This window comes from Salmo trutta, chromosome 16, assembly GCF_901001165.1.
Source record: "Salmo trutta chromosome 16, fSalTru1.1, whole genome shotgun sequence".
NCBI lineage: Eukaryota > Metazoa > Chordata > Actinopteri > Salmoniformes > Salmonidae > Salmo > Salmo trutta.
Genome location: NC_042972.1, coordinates 17,184,730 through 17,194,207, shown reverse-complemented (window position 1 = coordinate 17,194,207; position 9,478 = coordinate 17,184,730). Strand labels below are relative to the sequence as shown.

The 9,478-nt window shown below is 41.1% G+C and overlaps 2 long non-coding RNA genes across 3 annotated transcripts; one reads left to right on the top strand and one right to left on the bottom strand.

The window, feature by feature from the left end:
• Positions 1 to 7,328: 7,328 nt before the first annotated feature.
• Positions 7,329 to 7,732, bottom strand: LOC115149850 (uncharacterized). 2 transcript variants are annotated; one of them, XR_003866979.1, is made up of 3 exons: positions 7,644 to 7,732; positions 7,470 to 7,514; positions 7,329 to 7,432 (listed from the first exon to the last, which is right to left on the bottom strand). It is a non-coding gene; the product is annotated as an uncharacterized LOC115149850 (long non-coding RNA). The 2 variants fall into 2 exon arrangements; XR_003866978.1 differs by lacking the exon at positions 7,329 to 7,432 and having other exon boundaries at positions 7,473 to 7,514; positions 7,644 to 7,731.
• On the top strand, positions 7,338 to 8,479 carry LOC115149851 (uncharacterized). Its single transcript, XR_003866980.1, has 3 exons — positions 7,338 to 7,377; positions 7,730 to 7,809; positions 8,262 to 8,479. It is a non-coding gene; the product is annotated as an uncharacterized LOC115149851 (long non-coding RNA).
• Positions 8,480 to 9,478: the final 999 nt, after the last annotated feature.

Here is a 9,478-nt window from a genome sequence, read left to right as displayed (position 1 = left end):
AGACAAAATGTAACTTAAGCCCCCCCCCACTCATTATAATGAGATATTAAGTCATGATTATCAGATAGTAAGTCTGGACCATGGACAATGGAGTAAGCTTATATTTTGGGTTCTGGTGGGTTAAGACCATTGCTCAAAAGGCTTTTCTAAGTTATATTCTTCAAGAATCAATTGCTGTATATTAATAATTAAAAAGTCCAGAAATGGATGTACCAATCCCAGATTGCCCCTTTAATGGATTTAATTGAATTAATCAATTAATTAAATCTGATGTCAACCAGATGTCATCAAACAGGCACCAACTCACATCAATAAAACTTTCCAATGTATTAATATAGAACAATAATGTCACAAACTCTCTCTCTCACACACATACACACACATATACACATACAACTGTTCTCTCTGCATTGTTGGGAAGGGCCGTAAGCATTTCACTGTCAGTCTACACCTGTTGTTCAGGAAGCATGTGACAAATATAATTTGATTTGAGATACTGTCATTAACTAAACAGATACAGTTGAAGTTGGAAGTTTACATACACTTAGGTTGGAGACATTAAAACTTGTTTTTCAACCACTCCACAAATTTCTTGTTAACAAACTATAGTTTTGGCAAGTCGGGTAGGACATCTACTTTGTGCATGACACAAGTCATTTTCCCAAAAATTGTTTACAGACAGATTATTTCACTTATAATTCACTGTATCACAATTCCAGTGGGTCAGAAGTTTACATACACAAAGTTGACTGTGCCTTTAAACAGCTTGGAGAATTCCAGAAAATAATGTCATGGCTTTAAAAGCTTCTGATAGGCTAATTGACATCATTTGAGTCAATTGGAGGTGTACCTGTGGATGTATTTCAAAGCCTACCTTCAAACTCAGTGCCTCTTTGCTTGACATCATGGGAAAATCAAAAGAAATCAGCCAAGAACTCAGAAGAAAAATTATAGACCTCCACAAGTCTGGTTCATCCTTAGGAGCAATTTCCAAACGCCTGAAGGTACCACGTTCATCTGTACAAATAATAGTACACAAGTATAAACACCATGGGACCACGCAGCCGTCATACCGCTCAGGAAGGAGACGCGTTCTGTCTCCTAGAGATGAACGTACTATGGTGTGAAAAGTACAAATCAATCCCAGAACAACAGCAAAGGACCCTGTGAAGATGCTGGAGGAAACAGGTACAAAAGTATCTATATCCACAGTAAAACGAGTCCTATATTGACATAACCTGAAAGGCTGCTCATCAAGGAAGAAGCCACTGCTCCAAAACTGCCATAAAACTGAACATGGGGACAAAGATCATACTTTTTGGAGAAATGTCCTCTGGTCTGATGAAATAAAAATAGAACTGTTTGGCCATAATGACCATCGTTATGTTTGGAGGAGAAAGGGGGAGGCTTGCAAGCCGAAGAACACCATCCCAAACATGAAGCACGGGGGTGGCAGCATCATGTTGTGGAGGTGCTTTGCTGCAGGAGGGACTGGTGCACTTCACAAAATAGATGGCATCATGAGGGAGGAAAATTATGTGGATATATTGAAGAAACATCTCAAGACATCAGTCAGGAAGTTATTAAAGCTTGGTCACAAATGGATCTTCCAAATGGACAATGACCCCAAGCATACTTCCAAAGTTGTGGGAAAATGGCCTTAGGACAACAAAGTCAATGTGTTTGGGTGGATATCACAAAGCACTGACTTCAATCCCATAGAAAATATTTGGGCAGAACTGAAAAAGCGTGTGTGAGCAAGGAGGCCTACAAACCTGACTCAGTTATACCAGCTCTGTCAGGAGTAATGGTCCAAAATTCACCCAACTTATTGTGGGAAGCTTGTGGAAGGCTACCCAAAATGTTTGACCCAAGTTAAACAATTTAAAGGCAATGCTACCAAATACTAATTGAGTGTATGTAAACTTCTGACCCACTGGGAATGTGATGAAAGAAATAAAAGCTGAAATAAATCATTCGCTCTGCTATTACTCTGATATTTCACATTCTTAAAATAATGTGGTGATCCTAACTGACCTAAGACAGGGAATTTTTACTAGTATTAAATGTCAGGAATTGTGAAAAACGGAGTTTAAATGTATTTGGCTAAGGTGTATGTAAACTTCCAACTTCAACATGTTAGCTAGCCACAACAGGTAAACATTTTAACGCACCATGTCAACGGAGGATTATCCAAGCTAACATTAGCTAGCTAGCTAAAATTTGCAAGCTAGCAAAACCTTCCTTGTAGCTACCAGTCTGTCTCACTGGCCATTCCTGAAATGGAATGTTGATGTATGTAGTAGTAGTTATAAGTGAGATGATAAGAGGGCACAAGCATATTAGGTTCTCCTAATAACCATTTATAATAAGAAAGGTTCAAATATGAACCCATTGATTAAGAAAGGTTCCCAGAAGAATTCTCCAGATGAAAAGGTAAGAACCTTTTTTACATTTATACCCCTAATTCTTAGTGTGGCTAGCTACCTTTTGAGTTTGTGTCCCGTGACGCAGTTGGCATCCGTTGCTGGGACTGCTACTCCCTGTCCAGTGATCATGCCGACCAAGGCCGGGTCTGAGGAGCTATTTGGCGTAGCAGCTAACCTAGCTGTCTAACAAGCTAGCAGGGTTTTCTTGAGGGTGTAAACGCAGCCCGCCGCACGGTTAGCCATTGTGGCTGGGGCCTCGGATTGTCCCGGGCTTGTGGCTGTCTAGATCCCTGCTGTTTGTTGTTACTTTCAAACTTCCCCACGACATGCCCTGTTTGGAACTGCAAGGAGTAACAGCATAAACTACGTTGCTAGTTACCATGACAAAGACCAAAGCCGGCGGGAGTACCGTTGACAGTGATGTCTCTCTATCACAGGTGAAGGATCTTTTAAACAATCAAAAAGAGTTCTATAAGCAGTTGTTAAATTGCTTCAAGTGTTTTGTCCAAATACTGGTGGAGTCAACTAATAGAAGAATGGACGACCTGACCAGAGATGTCCAAGACCTAAAGAACAGTTTGCAGTTCTCCCAGGGTCAGCTCGATGAGTTTAAACAGGAGAAAGGCAAGATGACAGCAATCTGTATGTCATTGAGAGAGGACATCAGTTTTGTGTGTAAATTCATGGTAACAATGACATAGAAATCATATGATCTCAAGGGATAATCAAGGCGCAACAACATGGTTGTGAACGGAATTGCAGAATCTCCACATGAGACCTGGACAGAGTCTGAGGACAAAGTGAGGGAAATGATCTCAGAGAAACTCAAGATGGACCACAGGAAGATGGAGGTGGAGCCCGCCCACAGAACTGGAAAACCTACCATTGGCCCAGGTGACAGGGCGAGAGTGGTCAAGTTCCTGAGGTTCAAGGACAAGGTAGCTGTTCTAGAAAGAGCTTGAGAGGAACGTATATCTTCCTCAATGAGGACTATCCTGAAGCTGTGCACCAGAAGAGGAAAGACCTTATCACAGCCATGAAAGCTGCCAGAACACGTGGGGACATTGCTTACATTTGCTATGACAGGCTCACTGTCCACCCTCCCTCCCAAAAGCCTGGAAAGGAGGAGAGAGCCAAGCCTATGGGTTTGTATCTTCATCCCAGCAGCACACATACACACTTACACACACCAACTGATTAATGGACTGCTGCATGTATATTTTTGTCTCTGATAAGCTACCCAGGAAAGGATTCAAAATAGCCCATATTAATATATGTAGCCTTTGAAATAAGGTTCATGAAATCAATAACTTGCTAACATCAGACAACATTCATATGTTAGCCATCTCTGAGACTGACTAAGACAATTCATTTCATTATACAGCAGTAGCAATACAAGGATATACCATCTATAGAAAAACAGAAATGAGCCTCCCGAGTGGCGCAGTGATCTAAGGCACTGCATCGCAGTGCTAGAGGCGTCACTACAGACCCGGGTTTGATCCCAGGCTGTGTTGCAGCCGGCCACGATCGGGAGACTCATGAGGCCAGGCCAGGCGCATGCACACTGACGTCGGTAGCCAGTTGCACAGTGTTTCTTCTGACACATTGGGGCGGCTGGCTTCCGGGTTAAGCGAGCAGTGTGTCAAGAAGCAGTGCGGCTTGGCAGGGCGTGTTTCGGAGGACGCATGGCTCTCAACCTTTGCCTCTCCCTAGTCCATATGAGAGTTGCAGCGATGGGACAAGAATGTAACTTCCAATTGGGGAGAAAAAAAGAGGTAAAATGTACAACAAAAAAAGAAATAAGAGACTGAAATGCTTATGGGGAGGTGTTGCTTTATGCATTCAGAGCCATATCCCTGTAATGCTTAGAGAATATCTTATGTCAAGTGTTATTGAAGTGTTGTGTTTGCAGGTTCACTTCGCACATATAAAGCATTTTCTTCTGCTACAGGCCACCAAGTGCTAACAGTTGGTATATAAATAATATGTGTGAAATGCTTGATAGTGTATGTGATGTAAACAGAGAGGTCTACTTTATTGGGGACCTGAATATTGACTGATTTTCATCAAGCTGTCCGCTCAAGAGGAAGCTTCTAGTGGTGTGGGGGCTGTGCTTTGGCAAAGTGGGTGGGGTTATATCCTGCCTGTTTGGCCCTGTCTGGGGGTATCATCGGATGGGGCCACAGTGTCTTCTGATCCCTCCTGTCTCAGCCTCCAGTATTTATGCTGCAGTAGTTTATGTGTCGGGGGGCTAGGGTCAGTCTGTTACATCTGGAGTATTTCTCTTGTCTTATCCGGTGTCCTGTGTGAATTTAAATATGCTCTCTCTAATTCTCTCTCTCTCTCTTTCTTTCTCTTGGAGGACCTGAGCCCTAGGACCATGCCTCAGGACTACCTGGCATGATGACTCCTTGCTGTCCCCAGTCCACCTGGCCATGCTGCTGCTCCAGTTTCGGCCTGCGGCTATGGAACCCTGACCTGTTCACCGGACGTGCTTGTTGCACCCTCGACAACTACTATGATTATTATTATTTGACCATGCTGGTCATTTATGAACATTTTAACATCTTGACCATGTTCTGTTATAATATCCACCTGGCACAGCCAGAAGAGGACTGGCCACCCCTCATAGCCTGGTTCCTCTCTAGGTTTCTTGCTAGGTTTTTGGCCTTTCTAGGGAGGTTTTCCTAGGGAGTTTTTCCTAGCCACCGTGCTTCTTTCACATGGATTGCTTGCTGTTTGGGGTTTTAGGCTGGGTTTCTGTACAGCACTTTGAGATTTCAGCTGCTGTACGAAGGGCTATATAAATACATTTGATTTGATTTGATTTGATTCTCACTGTAACCAGTGTATGTAATCTGATTCAGGTTATTAATCAACCTACCAGGGTGTTCACAAACACTACAGGCCAAGATCATCCACATAAATCGATCACATTTTTACCAATACTGTAGAACTTTGTTCTAAAGCTGTATCCATAACCATCCGTAACCATCGGATGCAGGGATCACAATATAGTGGCTATTTCCAGGAAAGCCAAAGTTCCAAAAGCGAGGCCTAAAATAGTGTATAAGAGATCACACAAATTATTTTGCTGTGACTCTTATGTGGATCTGATGTGATTAATAAGGAGCATCCAGATGCTGCACTTGATGAATTTATGAAATAGTTTTTTCAAATGATTGATAAACATGCACCTCTTAAGAAACTGACTGTTAGAACTGTTAAGGCTCCATGGATTGATGAGGAATTGAAAAACGGTATGGTTGAAAGAGATGGGGCAAAGGGAGTGGCTAATAAGTCTAGCTGCACATCTGACTTACTGAAAATGTATAAATTAAGTGACTAAACTCAAAAAAAGAAGAAACTGTATTATGAAGCCAAGATCAATGATTGAAAGAATGACGGGAAAAAAACATTGCTGTTCCTTAAATGAAATGGGCAGGAAGACAAATTCAACTCCATCTTTCATCGATTCAGATGGCTTACAGTATTCATCTCAAAACCATTTGATGTTGCCAAATATTTTAATAATTACTTAATTGGCAAAGTGGGCAAATTTAGGCAGGAAATGCCAACAACTCACAGTGAGCCATCGTACTCATGCATAAAAAAACAAATAATGAAAGAAAATTATTGTTAGTTAACGTTTTGCAAAGTTAGTGTGGGTAAGGTGGAAAAATTACTGTTATCGATCAATAACGACAAACATCCTGGCATTGACAACTTTGATGGAAAGTTACTGAGGATGGTAGCTGACTCTATAGCCACTCCTACCTGTCATATCTTTAATCTGAGCCTAGAGGAAAGTCTTTGTCCTCAGGCCGGAGGGAAGCGTAAGTCATTCAGCTACCCAAGAGTGGTAAAGCAGCCTTTACTGGTTCTAACAGCAGACCTATCAGCTTGCTGCCAGCTCTTAGCAAACTGTTGGAAAAAATGTTTTTTGACCAAATACAATGCTACTTCTCTGTAAACTAATTAACTACAGACTGTCAGCATGCTTATAGAGAAAGGCACTCAACATGTACTGCACTGACACAAATTACTGATGATTGATTGAAATAAATTGATAATAAGAAGATTGTGGGAGCTGTACTGTTAGATTTCAGTGCAGCCTTTGATATTATTGACCATAACTTGTTGTTCAGAAAACTTATGTGTTATGACTTTCAACCCCCTGCCATGTCGTGGATTTAGAGCTATCTATCTAATAAAACTCAACGTTTTTTTAATGGAAGCTTCTCTAATGTCAAACATGTAAAGTGTGGTGTACCATAAGGCAGCTCTCTAGGCCCTCTACTATTTTCTATTTTTACCAATGACCTGCCACTGGCATTAAACAAAGCATGTGTCCATGAATGCTGATGATTTAACCCAGGAGTCGGGCAACCCAAAATGTTGAAAGAGCCATATTGGACCAAAAAAAACAAAAAACAAATCTGTCTGGAGCCGCAAAAAATTAAAAGCCTTATATAAGCCTTATAATGAAGGCAACACATGCTGTAAGTGTCTATATTAGCTATATTAGCCTACTATCAAAATGATAAGTAGGCTACAAATACATAATGAGCATTCATGATTAAACGTTTATTTTACCTGCAGCGCATCCTGGAGAGAATGACGCACCACGTGACTACTCTGCTGTACGATGGTGCTTTAAGTTTAACTTCCATTATAATATTAATGTATTATGTTTCGTTGCATTGATGAAATTATAGAAATACAATACAGAAATCAGATTTTTTATGTCATTTTTATTTTAGGATTCGAAAAAACAACAACAAAATGTGCAACGTGCATAATAGGCCTCCTGTAATTTCAGACCTCCCCATGGAAATAAAATGCAGTCCTTTTCAATCCTCAATAATACGATACAATCCTCTTCTCTTTTCCCCCTTATCTGGGCAACAGACAGAGTGCAATAAAACAGCAGCCTTTTGAAAAGGTAAAGTATATAAAATTAAAATAATACAGTTTAAGTTCGATTTCTGTGCATTATCCTCTTCTCTTTAGTTTTCTGCAAATGTGCAGCAGCACCTCTTCTCTTTTGACACGCACAATACAATGCAGCCATCCTCGGACCTGAGCAACAAAACACAATAATATCCCTATGTGTCATTCCAAATATATACTGACAAAAATCAGAAATCACTATATAAAAACAGCCACTTTGTTACTAAATATGTGCCTATGACAGGATTGTGTTCTTACCCGTTTAATGTGACTTCTGTTTTCGGACATCACTGGACAGCTTCTCAACATCGGGCATGTAAGATGTAACTTTAATTTTCACGCAGGACTGCAAGCTCTCATCTGTGAGGCGGGTGCGGTATTTGGATTTTATGTAGTTCATGTTTGAGAATATCTGCTCGCACAGGTATGGTGATCCAAAGATGGATAATACTCCAAATGCATATTTCTTCATGTTCCTATAACTGTCAGGAAGAATGGAAATGTCTTTCCACGTTACTCTTTTTGTTATTTGACAACTTCTCATTACAAAGCAAACATGTGTAACAGTGTAGGTTCCGTCCTTCTCTTTGCCCCAACCTGGGCTCGAACCAGGGACCCTCTGCACACATCAACAACTGACAACCACGAAGCATCGTTACCCATCGCGCCACAAAAGCCACGGCCCTTGCAACGCAAGGGGAAACCCGACTTCAAGTCTCAGAGCGAGTGACGTCACCGATTGAAATGCTATTAGCGCGGACCACCGCTAACTAACTAGCCATTTCACATCGGTTACACATGCAGGCAATCCTTCCGCATTGGCAATGAAAGCAAATGATTCGGTCCAAGAACTGTGGAATCCTCTGTTCTACTCAGCTATCTTTCTCTTTTTCCCTTTGGGATCCATGGCCCATGACACACCCGCCGGTTTGTTTGCAACAGCCACCTGTCTGGCACTACGCCGAGCTGAAAGAAACGTGTGTCGCAGGCTATGACATAAATCTTCGTTGACAGAAATGTTGAAATTAAATATTTATTATACACATTTTTACAGCATTGGATAATAAATTATATTAAAACAAAAAATATATTCACACGATCTTTTTCCATTTTCATATTTTTGAAAAAGCTCCAGGGAGCCACTAGGACGGCGCTAAAGAGCCGCATGTGGCTCTAGAGCCGCGGGTTGCCGACCCCCGATTTAGCCATATACACATCACCAACCACAGCTAATGAAGTCACTGAAACCTATAACAAAGAGTTGCAGTCTGTTTTGGATTGGTTGGCTAGTAATAAACTGGTCCTGAACATCTCTAAAAGTAAGAGCATTGTATTTGGTACAAATCATTCCCTAAATTCTAGACCTCAGCTGAATCTGGTAATTAATGGTGTGGATCTTGAACAAGTTGAGGAGAGTAAATTACTTGGTGTTACCTTAGATTGTAAACTGTCATGGTCAAAACATATACATTCAATGGTTGTAAAGATGGGGAGATGTCTGTCCATGATGAAGAGATGTTCTGCTTTTCTGACACCAAACTCCAAAAAGAAAGTCCTGCAGGCTCTAGTTTTATCTTATCTTGATTATTGTCCAGTCGTGTGGTCCAGTGCTGCGAGGAACGACCTAGATAAGCTGCAGCTGGCCCAGAACAGAGCGGCACGTCTTGCTCTTCATTGTAGTAAGAGGGCTAATATAAATACTATGCATGCCAGTCTCGCTTAGCTAAGAGTTGAGGAGAGACTGACTGCATCACTACTTATTTTTATAAGAAACATTAATGTGTTGAAAATTCCAAATTGTGACACACACACACGCTTACCCCACCAGAAATGCCACCAGGGGTCTTTTCACAGTCCCCAAATTCAGAACATATTCAAGAAAGTGTACAGTATTATATAGAGCCATTATTGCATGGAGCATCTCCTATTGCTCAAATGAACAGCAAACCTGGTTTCAAAAAACAGATAAAGCAACACCTCACGGCACAATGCCTCTCCCCTATTTGACCTAGATAGCTTGTGTCTATGTATTGATATGTAGGCTACGTGTGCCTTTTTAAAATAGATGTAGTTCTGTCCTTGAGCTGTTTTTG